The sequence below is a fragment of the Eschrichtius robustus genome, chromosome 13 (genome assembly GCF_028021215.1).
Source record: "Eschrichtius robustus isolate mEscRob2 chromosome 13, mEscRob2.pri, whole genome shotgun sequence".
Classification (NCBI taxonomy): domain Eukaryota; kingdom Metazoa; phylum Chordata; class Mammalia; order Artiodactyla; family Eschrichtiidae; genus Eschrichtius; species Eschrichtius robustus.
This window is the reverse complement of record NC_090836.1, coordinates 69987137-70002879: the sequence shown is the minus strand read 5'-3', so window position 1 is coordinate 70002879 and position 15743 is coordinate 69987137. Positions and strand designations below refer to the sequence as shown.

The 15743-nt window shown below is 37.7% G+C and overlaps 1 protein-coding gene and 1 pseudogene across 2 annotated transcripts in view; both read right to left on the bottom strand.

Annotated features, from left to right (window-relative positions):
* TMTC2 (transmembrane O-mannosyltransferase targeting cadherins 2) overlaps nucleotides 1-15743 on the bottom strand; it is an 892687-nt gene that overhangs the window by 577499 nt on the left and 299445 nt on the right. The window lies entirely within an intron of this gene.
* Nucleotides 5547-5647, bottom strand: LOC137775961 (U6 spliceosomal RNA; annotated as a pseudogene).

Sequence of the window (15743 nt, the reverse complement as noted above, 5' to 3'; positions counted from 1 at the left end):
CCTCTACTTATTTAGCTGTGTGACTCTTAGTCTCTTCTTCCTCATTTGGAAAAATGAACATAATACCAATTTTGAGGGGTTGCTAAAATCATAAGTCAAAGGGAAATAACTAGCTTCGGACCTGGCATAGAGAGCTCTGACATTCTTTGATTTTTCTTCCATCTATCTCCTCAAAAAAATTTTATTCTTTCCACCTTGAATGCCACTGTCTGGTTCCTAATTACCAAAATTCAAAAATCCTTTGCAGAATTTTATGTCATGGTAGAAACTAAATTTCACGATTTTCCTATAAAATGTCTCTCATTCGCAATACTTCCCCCTCCCCCAAATAAAAGGCTCTTCCGGCTCACATCTTTTTTTAAAATATTCTTTCTTTAAAAAAATAAATTTATTTATTTTATTTTTGGGTCTTCGTGGCTGCACGCAGGCTTTCTTTAGTTGCGGTGAACAGGGGCTACTCTGTTGCGGTGCGGGGGCTTCTCATCAAGGTGGCTTCTCTTGTTGCGGAGCACTGGCTCTAGGCGCACGGGCTTCAGTAGTTGTGGCACGCAGGCTCTAGAGTGCAGGCTCAGTAGCTGTGGCGCACGGGCTTAGTTGCTCCGCGGCGTGTGGGATCTTCCTGGACCAGGGCTTGAACCCGTGTCCCCAGCATTGGCAGGCGGATTCTTAACCACTGCACCACCAGGGAAGCCTCTGGCTCACATCTTGAATGTTACAATAGATTTCAGATTTCCTGAGTCACTGAACTTCATTTTACCAGCTTAATAATACTTAAACAGAACTGTTTTCATGTTATGCCATTGCTCAAAAATATTTTAATAGCACCCTGTTTCCACTCATTTTATTTAATAACCAGTCTAATTTTCAAAATATTTCGCAATCTAGTTCAAATCTTCTTGGATAAATTCCTGTACCTTGTCAGGCCAATTTCCTTATGTACCTTAACTGTAGCTCCTATGTTCTTCCTTAACTATTTCTTCTGGTCTGTAATGTTATTCTTTTTTTTTTTTTTCATTCATTCATATATATTTTATGCTTCAAGGCTTGGTTGAAAGCCCACGTTTTTATAAAGCCCTCTGTGATGGCTCCAACTCCCAGTAATTTCCCTTTTCTTTTAATTGTGCTTATATGATTATTTTTTTAGAGTCATTACTATCACACTCGAGTCACACAACTTGAACCCTACAATACTAGACCAAGGGCTTTCATTATAAACTAAGGTGGTTGGCAAGTAGAATTTCAAATTTGCAAACTGTAATTCTCAGAAAGTATTTACAGTTTGTATATAACAATTTGGTGTATTCACGCAGGAGTCAGTTAAACCAGCAAAAACCCAGTATGCGGAAGCAAAGAGCAACTGACAGTGCAAAAGATTAGAAAGTCAATATCAAACAGACCTATAGGAATACTTGGCAAATACTTTAGAAATTTTACCATCAGAACTTTGAACAATTCTAGATTAGACATTGTCTGCAGTTAGCATATTAGTGCTGATATGAAGAATTAACTGGTTGGATCTGAGGCAGCATAAATGACTATGGGATGAAGGGAAAGAGCTAGAAAGATGAGAAAAGAGGAGAACTGAATGGAACCAGTGCAGAGACATATTCCTGGCAAGGGCTGCATGAGTAACTAGGGGTTAGGGATTTGAGATTATCAATATACTTATCCTTATATTCGTATAATATTTGTAGCACTCTACTGAATATTAAAAACAGATTCAAGATTAATATCATTTAAACTCATGAAAAAAGGCATCCTCAATCAGGACTAGGCTTGGTCAGGTCCTCTTCTGACTGGCAGCAATAAAACATACACATGTAAGATAAATATTCAGTAAAGTTTAGATAGCCTGTTCCACAGCATAAGATTAGTTTTCAGCACATTTATTTTGTTTTCTAATTAAACTGTATGCTACTGCGCCTGTTCAGAAAGAGGTGCCCACCTGAGCGGGTATACAAGGCAAACAGTTTCTCTTCTGAGGGTTGATCAACGTTTTTTCCAACTACAAAGTGAAGAAATATAAAAACAGATACTTATATATTTACACACACACACACCCCAAACCTGGAGCTCCTACTCAAGGAAGCACTTGGTAATATTAAACATGAGAAAATTTTATACTATTAATGGCTTCAGCTTGAATTGTCTTATTTTTAAAAGTTAACCATATACCAAATTTTGTACTTATTTTTGGTAACAAATCACTCATTATATCTACCACCCTACACACAGTGTGTTTTGATGCCACAGCTCAGAACTGCTATTTTATTGAATGACCTGAAAACATCAAGACTTGGCATTGTTGCACTGCATTATAAATATATATATAAATATATAATATAATTTAGTGTATTAATCTTGTCCTCTAAACTAGATTACTCCCATAAGACTTTACTTTTTCATCTATAGCCATCCAAGTGTTCTATAAATATAATTACCAGTCAACAACTGAACAGGCTACCACTATTTTCTGGTATACAACTTAAGAGCATATAGTTACTCCTTAGTTATTCAGTTCACATGGTTACATGTTTTCAGTAAACTACAGAGCTATGAATAAAGCAGTGATGTCTACACTTTACTTCTGGAAACTGTCACATGAACCAAGGTCTATAAAACTATAAAAAGTGTTCCTCAGAACTAGCCTGATTCTCAACCAAATATTTATATCCTAATAAGGGACTACCTGTGTCTTCAGCATTGGTAAGAAAACCAGTTAGAATAATATAAAGAACAAACCAGAGGATTTCCCTTAGGTGGCCCTACTCATATTTAGAGGCTGCTGTAAGTTTAGTGTAAAGAGTCGCCTTCTGCAATTGTGTATCCAGCAGTCACTCCCATACATAGTGTCTACTTTGGGGGAAAAGTCTGACAATGGTGAATGTCAGTCATTTTTCACAACCAATGAAAATCACATCTTCATTTCACATTCAAGAGTGTATCTACACAGATAAGAAATAAGAAAGGGAAGCAGCCAATAAAATGGGTCCAAAAGCTTATATGTAGTTTGGTAAATGTGTTGTTTACAGCTGCATTATAGTTTAATGAGTGCAAAAGGAAAAGCAATCAAATAGCCTTGAAAAATTAATTTGTGAAAACCACCACTTACAAAAAGAAGAAGTGTTGTTTCATGGTCTATCTTAACATCACAGTGTTTGTATGTGAAGTGTCTTCAGGATAAAAAAGGTTTTCCTCATCACAAGAAAAATATCATTAAAAAAAAATCTAACAGTTGAACTAATTCTTACTAACCAAGATGATTTACATCAAACCATTTAGTTCTAAAGTCCCTCCAAGTCATTATATATAATCAGCCAGAGATAACCTTAGAGGCAAAGTGAAGGGACAGGGGCAGTGGTAACTTTCATGATGAAATACTTTATCTCCATACTACTAAAATATTTCCCATCAAATTATCAGGGGCCTAAAACTTGACCATGACATTCTTTTTTTTAGGGACAGAATAGCATTTCTTCTGGAAAGCTTTAAAATATAACAGAATAAGGCTACCATAAACAAAAATGAATGTGGCTAAATAGCTTACTGATAATAGTTTGTGTTTCTCCTCCCTGAAATGTCCCTCAAGTTTCACTTTCTATAAATGTCAGGCCTTTTCCTGATCTCTTTTCCTAAACGTCCCAAAGCAGAAGCTGCCTGGAGAAGATACCTGGAGTATACTGTCATAAGCCTAAACTCACGGAAAAGGCATGTCAAATGACATTGAGGGCAGCTAGTGGTGACAGGGAGTGCCCTTTCAGTGTCCAGGGGCTGCATCCAGAGTAGGCGTTGAGACCTCAGCAGGGAGGCATGGCTCTGGGGTACACCTAGAGCAAGGCTGGACCCCAGAACCACAACTCCCAACCTGAGCAAAGCTTCTCTGAAACCCGTCCTGGGTCCTACTGCAGAGCCATCAGACTTCAAGGTGAAGAAATCTGCTCAGACCAAGCTGCCCAGGGCAGCCTCCTTCCCAGCTTTTTGAACACCGTTAAGCCTCCCAGATTTAGGTGAACTTTTGGAAGGGGAGGACGCCACAAAACTGGCTGAAATGAAAAGGCGGACCAAGTGGGATGAAAGACTGCAGTAGACTGAATTTCCCTCAAAGAAGTTAAAGTGGATCATCCGCATGCAGCTGGGGCTCTGGCTCGAATGTTACACGAGCAATAGGCACAAATAAGCAGTTTGCAAATACCAAAAAATAATGTTCGATATCCCTGTAAAAACATATTAAACTTACTCAATATTCAGTTTACCTAAAATGTAAATTAATACATTGAGATGTTATTAATCATCTATCAGTGAAGTTGCCCCAATATTATAGAACTCAGTATTCCTGAGGGTTCATAAAAACCAGCACTCAGCTAACACATAGCTAAAATATAGTAAAAGATAATAAGATCTTCCTGGGAGCAATCTGATATGTATCAAAACTCTTAAGTCATAGGTATATCTTGGCCAAACAGTTCTATCTCTAGGCATTTGTCCTAAGGAAATATCTGTAAATACCGAGAGGTAGCTATTTATTTTCACTGCAGTATTGTTTATACAAATTCAGTGTCTACCAGCATAGACCTGGTTAACCAAATGTCATTTCAGTGAAATATTATGTATCTACTAAAATGATTTTGTAGAAATTATTGAAACTACAAGAGATTTCCATGATCTGTTGCTAAATGAAACAAGCAGGTTGTAAGTTTCTGTTTATGTCCTAATTACATTTAAAAAACAAAAAGAATATTTTAAAAAGGAGGCTAGCACTACCTGTATCACTGGCTCATTTTACTGCAGGATTTCAAAGGTGAATGAGAGGGTTGGTCCTTTGGTATTTCAAGACTGACAGGGAGGGAAGGACACTTCTAGATTAGACTTAAAAAATAGTGCTGTGTTAGTGTCAAACTAAGTGTCCTGAGAACACAGAACAACTTAGTCCACTGAAAAGGGAAAGAGAATGCTTCAGAGATGTGACTTTCACTCCACAGAAATGGATTAAGCTCCTGCTATGTAACAGGCTGTATTCCAGATCCTGGTAATCAAGACGAAGTTCCTGCCCTTTTGCAGTTCACATTCTGGTGGTGAAATGATAGTTCACACATGAGCAGGTGACTCTGTCTGTCTGAAGTAGTTGGTACAAAAAAAAAAAAAAATAACACAGGCTAAGGGAAGAGAGCAACACACACTGGGGTGGGATGATGTCTGATAAAGTGGTCAAGAAAGGCCTCTGGTAACACTGGAGAAGTGACCTAAGTAAAGGGAGTGAGTGAACCATGCGAAGATCTGGCAAGTTTGGAATTTTAGGGACTAACAAGAAAACCAATATGATGGCAGGGGAGTAAATGCCGCAAAGAATCACAGGAAATGAGTGTGAGAGACAGGAGCGACCAGACTGTGTAGAGCAAAGTAGGCACGGTAAGGAGTTGGGAATTAATTTTTCTTTTTTGGTAGTAAAAAAAATCACAGTTTCAACATCGGATGCCACATGTTGCTTTGACTCATATCATTTCCTTGGTGTTAACCAGCAAAGCATCAAACAGCCTCTGGGAACTGCACAAAATATGGAACATCTCATCAATGTGTGTCATCCTTGCGTGGGGGCCATGCTAATCCTCTCTGTGTCATTTCAATTTTAGTGTGCATGCTGCTGAGGCAAGCCCTGGAATTTCTTTTGACTAGGAAGGAACACGACAGAGGATTTTAAATAGAGGTACAACATGATCTCACATATTTTTACAAAAACACTGGAGATCTTGGCTGGAAAACTGACTGTAGGGGGCACAGAAAACAGGGAGACCACGTAGGAGGTTATTAATACTCCATGGCTAAGACTAGGGTGAAAGAAGTGGAAACAGTGAGATGTGGTTAGATTCGGAATATCTCGCAGATAGGTGACTGATGGATTGGGTATGTTCTGTTTGATTGAAATGCTAGGGCAGGAGAGTATGGAGGACTAATTTAGAAAGACTGGCCAGAAAGGAGGTCATAGACCAAGCCTTGGCAAGAACACCAGATATCTAGTACCTTCCCTGAGAAGAAAGTAAAAGAAAACTTGGAAGAATGCCAAGAGGAAAGCAATAAAAGGGCAAAAACAAAACCAAAAAACTCTTCTATTTCAATCATGTTTTCAATAAAAGAGAAGAAAAAGATTTTAAATAACTATTTAAAATAAGTAGCTTGCTTTCCATAAATATTTAAAATATTTGATTAATAAAAATTAAATTCTATGTTGCTTTCTACACAGCTTTGACATTAGGAGTTAAAAGTTAGATTTTAAGGTATAAATACAAATAGCTAATTTCTGAAACATTCTATAACTGAAGGTGTTTAACTTATTCAGATTTCTTGTTATATAACAAGTTTTTACTTCCTTTCTACATCTGTTCACTTGTATATTTTCCCTTCAAGCTTAAAGAGGTCATCCACACACACTGTAATAACATTTCAGTGGAAGGTAATTAATTTGATAGGCTACAACCACATCTTAAGCTCCATCTGGGCAAATTGCTTAGGCTGTTACATTGCATTGCTGTACTAAAGTCAAAGTCAAGTTAAAGCCAACATCTTACTACAACTCTTCTCCATCCATAGTATCAATTTATGAGAAGAGAATTCAGATATTTTATTAAAATGTCTAAGGAAGTTGCGGTGAAGTAAGCAGAAATTTTGTTTGGATCAAATGTATAATTAAATTGCAGATAAATGTATCCTAAAATTTACTTTAAAATTATGTAAATCATTTTTAAATATCAAAATCAGCTATTTTTAGACTTCAGAATAATACACAGAATTTATCTTTGACTCACAGATTAAATAGAAAAATATCTGTTTGTAATTAAAACAATGAACTTTTAGCAGTTCATTAAATTTATTCGTTGATTTCCTTAATCCAACAAATATTTATTGGGAACTGTGTTAAGCGCTAGGATGAAAATGGTGAATAAGGACATAACCCTTGCCCTCCTGAAGAGTCCAAAACTGTAGCTGTTAGGAGTACAACACAAATAAGGGCTGTACATTTCACTTAGAACTAGTTGAAGTATTCAGGAAAGGTTTCCAAAAGAACTCCTGCTTGCTCTAACAATCTGAGAGCTGTGTATGATTAACTAGTTGTATGATCTAGTTGGAGGGTAGACAAAAGTATCTGAAGTAGAGACACAGCAAAGGTAAAATCTCTGTAGCAAAAACACTGCATGAGCCCAGGGTGAGGGAGACAGAGAGAAGGAGTAGAGGTGGGCCATGAGAAAAGTTCGGAGGGGTAGAGCCCGCCTGGCGAATAGATTACAGGAAGGAATTTGTCCTTATCTGCTTTGTCAATATCGCTCTGAGGGTTGTGTGGATAACGGTTGTAATGGGAACAGAAGGGATGCAGGCAGATTAATCCAGGCTTTTAAAAGAGAGTGATGGGGCTGATAATGGAGATGAAGATTAGTGGACTGACAGAAGGGATATTTAGGTAATACAGATAGGATTACATGATGGATAGGAGAGGGATGGGGTGTGAGATAGAGGTCACAAAGGTGACCTCTAGGTTTCTGATTCTGAAACTGAGACAAAGCTGGTAAATAATAGAAAAAGAAAGACCAGATTAAGGGGGGAAGATCATGAGCTCAGTTTTGAGACTGAGGTACCTTTGAGACATCTGAGCTGTCAAAGATGTGGTTTGTTAGGTTGACTCAAGAGGCCTGAGGTAAGGTAAAAGAGTATTTCAAGAAGATAGAAGTAGTCAATTATGTCAATTGTTGAAAATATCCAGTGGATTTAATGACACAGAGATCATTGGTAAGTTCAGTAAGGTGTATTTCTATGGCACAATAGGTCTTAAAGCCAGAAGGAGTGGGGGGAATTTGGGGAGTGGAGCGAGGAAATGGATACCCTCAGTCAATAGTCTGGCTCTGAAGGGGAGGGAAAGTGACCATGTCAGCAGAAGGGAATGAGACATATTGAGTGTTTTGAAAAAGAAAACAGAAAGTCAAAACATAAATCACAACTGGGCATAAAAATTAATGCGTAGGGCTTTTTTCTCCCCTTAGTTTAATTGAAAATTAGAAGAGAAAACCTCAAAATTCCATTTCTAGAGTTCTTAGGTAACTTTCCAATTATGGTCATGGCCAAATTTAAACCAGTCCAGAATTCTTTAAACTGTGTCTTTTCCTCCTGGGTGCCCTAACAGCACTTGATTCCTGCTTTTGTTGTGACACTTACCATATGTACTCTAATTACCACTTGTAATCTCTTCTAATTGTAAACCACTTTATGGGAATTGTTTAGTCAACAATTTGCTAAGGGCCAGATGCATAGTAGGTGGTCATAAATGCATGAAAACGTTAAATATCTTGGAAAAGCAAACACTCAAAACGCACTTCATAAACGCATGCTCTCATTGGGAAGTCCTGTCGCCTTAATGAGGGCGTAGGTTTCAGTGGGTAAATCTGATTACATCATGAGGCCCGAGTGATACCCAGAATGTCACCCCTGGCACTGTTGTCAACACCTCCTCTATACAAGGGGAAAAAAAGAAGGCACAATTTTTATCAGCCTTCTGTGGTCCATGAGACGGCACCACAAGTTCGTAGAAAATAGTTTCCAACAGGAAACTTTAGATGGATAAAGTGGTCCACGTGATCACCATTTAGGGAATCAGTGCCATTGGAAAGCCCCTGAATCTTAGCTATATTAGCAACAACTCCAACCATTTTCTTGCGCTGTTTGTGCAAATGGGTGCTTCTTGCTTGTCATGTGAATTTGCTGGATCACTCCAGCCCAAACTGCTTAGCAACAGCCTGGAAAGTGGCTATGCTGATTGGTCCCCACAGAGCTGGCCTTGGCTCACAGAGCTCAGGGCTGACACTCGTGCTGCAGAAGTTTAAACCCCATGGGGATAGTCAGGAAAGCTGCGCTGTGAGAGTGGAAAAGCAGGAGCCCCAGCAACAGCTGCTTTGCAGCTGGGTCACAAAGGAGAGCAAGCAATCCCTCGACACCATAAAAGGTAGCGGATGATGGGAAGGCAATCTCTGTGCCTCCATTTGTCACTGGCAGGGTGCCACTGGCTCTCAAATCCAAATGCTCTCACAAGAGGATAAAGCCAGATGTAAATAATTCCCTAATTTTATACTTTTTTTTTGGTAGAAATCTTCAGCAGTAAAGGACATAGAGGCTTATTTAATTTATTTAGACGCAAAATTCTTTGATGATTGAACCAGGGTGCTGAATAAAGCACTGGATTCAGTCACAGAAACCTGAGTTCTAATCTGGTTCTGATACCAAGAAGGTGAACCACCAAAGAAAACCCCTAATTTGGAAAGGTTTCATTTTTCTCCTTTGCCAATCAAAGGACCTGGGTTAACTGAACTCTACTGGTTACAATTCTCTGTTTAAAAAATGGAATTCAATTCAGGGAAGTCATCATTGGTTAAAAATTCCGATTAAAGGCAAGTTAAGCTCTTAATTCATGTCATACTCCTTTGCTTCCATTGCCTTCCAATTCATGACAGAGAAAAGGAATTGGCCTTCCCCCAGATCCAGCCAGCCGACACTGAGATTGGGGATAGTAGCTGCAGACCTAAAATCAACTGTAGTTTAATGTACCAACAAATGAAACTAAATGAAGTTGGAATAAATGATCCATTTATCTTCTTCTGAAAGGACTTTCAAAGTAAAGATGCCTATCAAAGGCAGAATGTCCTAGAAAGGTTCTTACGCCAATTAGACCACATACATGTTGAAAGTGTATACTGTGCTTCTGGTTTTGTAAGTAATTCTTGGAAGTAATTCTGGTTTGCCTGAAACTATTCTATGTCCACTGTTCCAGTGGAAAAATAACAGCACCCCCTTCCTGGTTTGAACAAATATTCTATAGTTACCCTAATTCTTGTTTCCCTCTCACAAGTATTCACCTAAATCAGATGAGTCCAACAATGGCTTTATGACGCTGAGATGTCCCAGCAGATGAAAGCAGGAGTCTCCATTAGCAGCATCGGTGAGATCTCAGCTTTCTATTCCCGCCCCACTCCTAACAAAGAAGGCATGAACAAAGACATCCTTTCACAGCACAAGACCATGTGATCTTTGTCAAGAGTAATGAAATTTCCATTCATCTCTGCTTCCCCAAAACAGATTTTTCTGGGTGTCTGTTGTCCTAGCACGTTGCAATTTTCCTTTGTCTTTACAGGTTATATGATAAGAACAGAAACATTATAAAAGCAGCTTACTATGTGCCAGGCGCTGTTCCAAGAGCTTTCTCTGTATCGTCACATTAAATCCTCATATTACACCTGAGATATTATTATTCTCCATTTTACAGAATAAGAAACTGAGTGACAGAGGGGTTAAGTACCTTGCCCAAGGTACAGAAGCTTGATTTGGCAGAGCTGGGGTTCAAACAGAGACAATCTGTCTTCACAGTTTGCGGTATTGCCTTATTGACTTGGTTCAGAAGTTTACTACCAGGAATCATTACGTTATTTAAAGACGAGCTCTATGGAGTAGGTCCACCCACACATTCATGCACCCACCCATCCATCCCTCATCACGTATTCAGAGGGCATCTACCATATGCCTAGCATCGTGTCAGGCACTGGATAATGAAAGGACTGCTGCTCTTTAGACTGAATAATACGATAACTCTGGAAGTGGGCGTTTACCAATTGCAAGATCATACTCGAAAGGGCTCTCGTTAGACATATGCATCCTACATAAGGAGAAAACAGAGACCAACGCATCTATTGTGCCTGAGTGAGTTCGGGGAGGTCTCATAAAAGAGGTGGCATACTTCAGCTGGCTCACAGATGGAGGAAAAGTTGGCCAAGCATCAAGACAACAGACTACCTGCTAAGTCCAAGTGCTGGTGACTTACAAGTTCTCTTTACAAGATCCAAAATAAGAATATTGTTTAGAAAGTCAGTCTAATGGAGAAAATGTTCCTTGTTTTAACAACGTTAGAAGGCCCTGTAGCTTACAAAGGTTCATTTGATATCAACCAACTCAAAACACATCTATTTGAGAAAATAAGGTTATTTAACAACTCCAGTTACCAAATTTCTACTTTCTGTCAGTCTAATGATTCTTGAGCCACCTTCTGTGAATAATAATTATCTGTGCCTTACAAAGAAAGAAAGATCTATTGAAAACAGCATTGTTTAGTATGCAACGCTCATTCACTTTAATTTCTAGAGTGTGAAGTGACCAGAGGTAGTACATATACAATTACAGGAAACTTTAATCTAGGCAAAAATGGGAAAAATACACACACACACAAACACACACAGCAAATGGTCAGAGGCTGGCACATTACCAGCAGAACAAGTTTGTATGTATAAATACATATGACAAGCATATCGCCGGACTGGATCTTTCCCAAGTCCTAGCAGAATAGTGTGCAAGTAAGAAGCATACACACTTGGGTTTTGGCATTATCACAGAATAAGATTCTCTCTTTCTCTTTCTTACAGTAAGAGAAAATGCATAATGTCACAAGAAGATGTGGGTCACTAACAGGAAAAAATCGAGTACAGAGGTGACATGGAGATGGAAAATAGAAAGTCTGAACTTCTCTGCCTCTAGATAGAAAATTTAATAGTGGTTCAGCTCAGGGCTAAATTATCACTGTCAACATCTCAGACCCTCTTGACCTTGGTAGCAAAAATGTGCCACGAAGGCTGCATAGAACTCATTAGACATCAACCTCCCAAATTGTCTTCGTCACAGTCTGCTGTGTAATTGACACCTGAGTCGACAGGTTTATCTGTGAGATTCAAGAGGGGCTGAATTGACACTCCCAATCACAAGAGCATCTTTAAAAGCCATGCGGAGGTCTACAGGAGGGTGGTGGAACACTCCTTGCATGACTGCTATAAATACAAAGCAGCCTTTGGAAGAAACATATTGACCTATTCAACTTCTAAAAATGGAATACATGTGCACGTTGGGGTATATGGTGCCATGCCATGAAAAACACAAACATGGCACTTTGAAGACTTGGGGGAAAATATAAGCTATTAAATTACTAAATCATTTAAAGCGGTATTAATTTTTAAATAAGCATAGATACGTTATAAAAAGAGAAGCAACAGCATAGAGGAAAGATTGCAGGCTTAGGAATCAGATAGGCCTGAGTTTGATCATCTCCTCAAGAACGATCCCTAAAATAGCTGGGCTACTTGGGCAAATTGTTAATGTCTCCAGAAATTCAGCACCTTATAGAGATAAGATGATACCTCCTGATAAGGTTTATAACTGAGACAGTACATGTCAAGCTTTTACAACAGCGCATGGCATATAATAAGTGCTCAACAAATGTTAACTGTCATGATGACTGTGCAATAGGAGCAGCAGTAGCTCTCATGCAATATCTTAAAAGGATTAAATGAAGTAAAATACATTTTTAAAAGCATAGCACAGCAACACATTGTTAGCACGCAAAGAAAAAGTTCTCCTCCTAACTAGACCTCTTATACCTAAATCCATTTACTCAAAGGTGGCTCATGGAAGTAGATGACTATTTTTCATGTATTTTAAGCAGCACTCACTTGTAACACACCCACGTTAAGAACTTTGTGATCCCAAATACTTTGCTATCAACCAAATTATCTCTTGTTCTTGAATGTCTTAGAATATCACAGGCAAAAATTGCCTTTGAGTTCAGAGAATTTGAAGAAAAGAGAAAACAGGGAAAATACCAAAGCTCGAAACTGAAGTTACAGTAAAAAGTACTTATGACCACTTCTGATCAAATTGGAAAACCCATATAAATACTGGCGACAGTTTAAGGATATATTTCCCCTTATTCAGAAATATGTACTTTCCAAAAGGTCCATTTTCACTTTGAAATCTTGACATGATTTGGCAAGCTCATGTTGAACTAGTTAGTGTGGCTTAAGCTGTTACCAATCTTAGAACAATAAGAAAGTAGAAGAATTATAGCTGACTCTTCACTATTGCAATATTCAGATACCTCGTATTTCATGGAAGCAAAACTTGAGTTAAACAAAATATCATTTTATTCAGATCTGTCCTTCTTCACACTTCTTTTTCAAAGTAAATGCCAAATATTATCATATTAATATTTTTTATTTTGTTTCTAAAAACATAATAATGAAATAAGAAGTACTGGATAGGCAATGGAGGGAAAATAAAAGGAAGTACAGACAACACCCAGAGAAGACATTATTTTCAGCAAATAGCTTTTGTACTGAAGGATAAGCAAGAAACAGAGTAGAAAAGACAGTTTTTGGTGTTGCTGGACTTACTAGATTAATGATCAAATGAAGTTAGAAAAGCATAAGGAGACTAAGCTAAGTGCCTAAACAAGGGTCACTTAAAATAAATCATATTACCTTTAAGAAAGATTTTATACAACAGGAAATATTCAGTCTTTCTGGGATAGTGACTGTTTTAGATTTGGGCGGCTTACAAGAATAATAGTAATCCATTCATTTCACAAATATTTGGATATCTGAGATGTCATTATGAAAAGAAAAATTCCTCAGAGTTCCAAATAAAGATTTCTTAAATGTCTTTTAGTACAGTAGCTATTTTACTATTTGTTTCAAATTGAGTAAGTGAGATTGTGTTAATACTTTCTAACATCACAAATGAAGTTCAGCAAAACTATAGCAAAACCATGAAAAGAAAAGCTTGCTTCTTTTATAGTCATCATCAGTGTAAATTCAACCTAATCACTTCTCAGTGAAAATATTTCATGTTGCTCTCCAGCCCAATCAAATTCATGTATCAAGCTGACTCTTCAAGTAAAATTATAGATCTTATGAGAGTTTATATAAAAGATATTATTATTGCTGGCTGCCATACATGATACTCAGTAGTTAAAAAAAAAAACCCCAAAACCAAAAGATTATCTGTATTTTATTGTACCTGTCAGAAGAGCACATATTTATTATCATCACTATCGCTGTTCATGAAATTCTACAAAGTCCCCTGAAATGAATGATTTATATTATGCACTCTACTGAGATTACATTCCAAGGCTATCAGAGCAAAACAGATAGCCAGAAGATCATGCTTCACTATGTCACCAAACAGAAAAAAATAAAGGAATATATTCAATTTTGTGTTTTTTCATTTCTATCTTTCAATAGTAATCAGAATTTCTATATTCATAGGATTACCATATAATTTTTACTGAGACAAAAAAAAAAGAAAGAAATTTCACTCCCCAAAATGTTGTTATCCAATTATTTGACCCTTTAAATTCACTCTTCAATCCCTTTTTAATGCTGAGGGCTTTGACATTTTTAACCAACAGAACAAAAAATAAGTTCTCATATTTTTTATTTACTTGAACTTACTTAAAACATCACATTTTTTCTCCTTCCTAATTACTTGTATAACCCCCTTGCCGTTTATTCCTTCAAACTTTTATTGTTCCTTTCTCTCACCCTCTCCTTCCACCATGCAACACTGAAATAATGTGTCCAGCAAATAGTTATTGCTGTACGAGACCCTCCCTTGGCATCTGAAAAAAATGAGTAAGACCAAGCTGCTCTCAGTCTAGTGGGGAAGACAGACATGAAAATGACTAACTGTAACAGAAGGTGATGGAGTCACTTTCATGAGAGCACAGATAACAGAAGAATCAAGTCAGTGGGGAAGGGTAGTGATGTATCAGTGCTATGCCCTGACAGAAAACTTTTATGTGAATTGGGCCAATCTCTGCTTCAGAGTCATTTCATTTACATTCATTCAATAAATATTTATTGAATAACTATGTGCCAAGCACCAAGCTAGTAATAGTAATGAAGAGACAGGGTCTCTACTCTCACTGCCTAAAAAAAGCAACCAATAGTAATACATTAGTATTCAGCTATCACAGATATTCACGTGCAATAAGAACCCTGGAAGAGAAGCATGAAGGCTGCCTGGAAGAATCAGTCACTGTTTTATGGAACGTATTGTTAAAGATGAAACTGGATGGATGGATAGGGCTTTGCCAAGTGGAGATAAAGGAAAAAGATATTCTAGGCCAAGGCAGCAAGCAGCATGCTTGGAAAAGACAAAGAATGAATAGATTCTTTCTTAACATACTTAGGGAGCCATTAGAAGTTTACTATTGTGGGGGGATAATGGCTGATGAGGTTTAATGAGAAAGGCTGTGGCCAAATAATAAACAATGTTCCATGTCACACAAAGACATAAAGATTTTACTGAATAAGAATCATGATATTGTTCTTACTGTTAATTGCTAACAGTTATTGAGTCCTTACAACATACATACCTGGCAGTATTCTAAATGCTTTTATAATACATTTAGACTCACTTAACTTCTGAACCCTCTCAAGAAGGAAATACTTTTGCCCTCATTATACAAACAGGCAGAATAAGATAGAGAGAAGTTAAATAACATAACCAAGATCACTGAGCTAATAAGTGGTAGAACATGCCAGGCAATCTGGAGCCAGTATTTATATATTACGGATGCATCCCCTCTAAGGTGATGGAGTGCTAATGGAGAAGGGAGGCAAGCTATGTGATCAAATATATTTTTCTAAACATCTGTTTCTATACCTTTGAAATACTAAGAAAATAACTACTGAGCATTTACTACATACATTATTCTTCGAGCCACAGGAAAACAAAAATATACAACACGTCCCATGAATACCTGCAATTCCCAGTATATTCAGACGTAGATTGAGATAAAGAAACAGAAATAGAGAGACAGTCACTGTCAAGATCTGCTTATCTGATGCAGAAACCAATGGAGCCATGAACAGGTAGGCATACTTTAAGTGGTA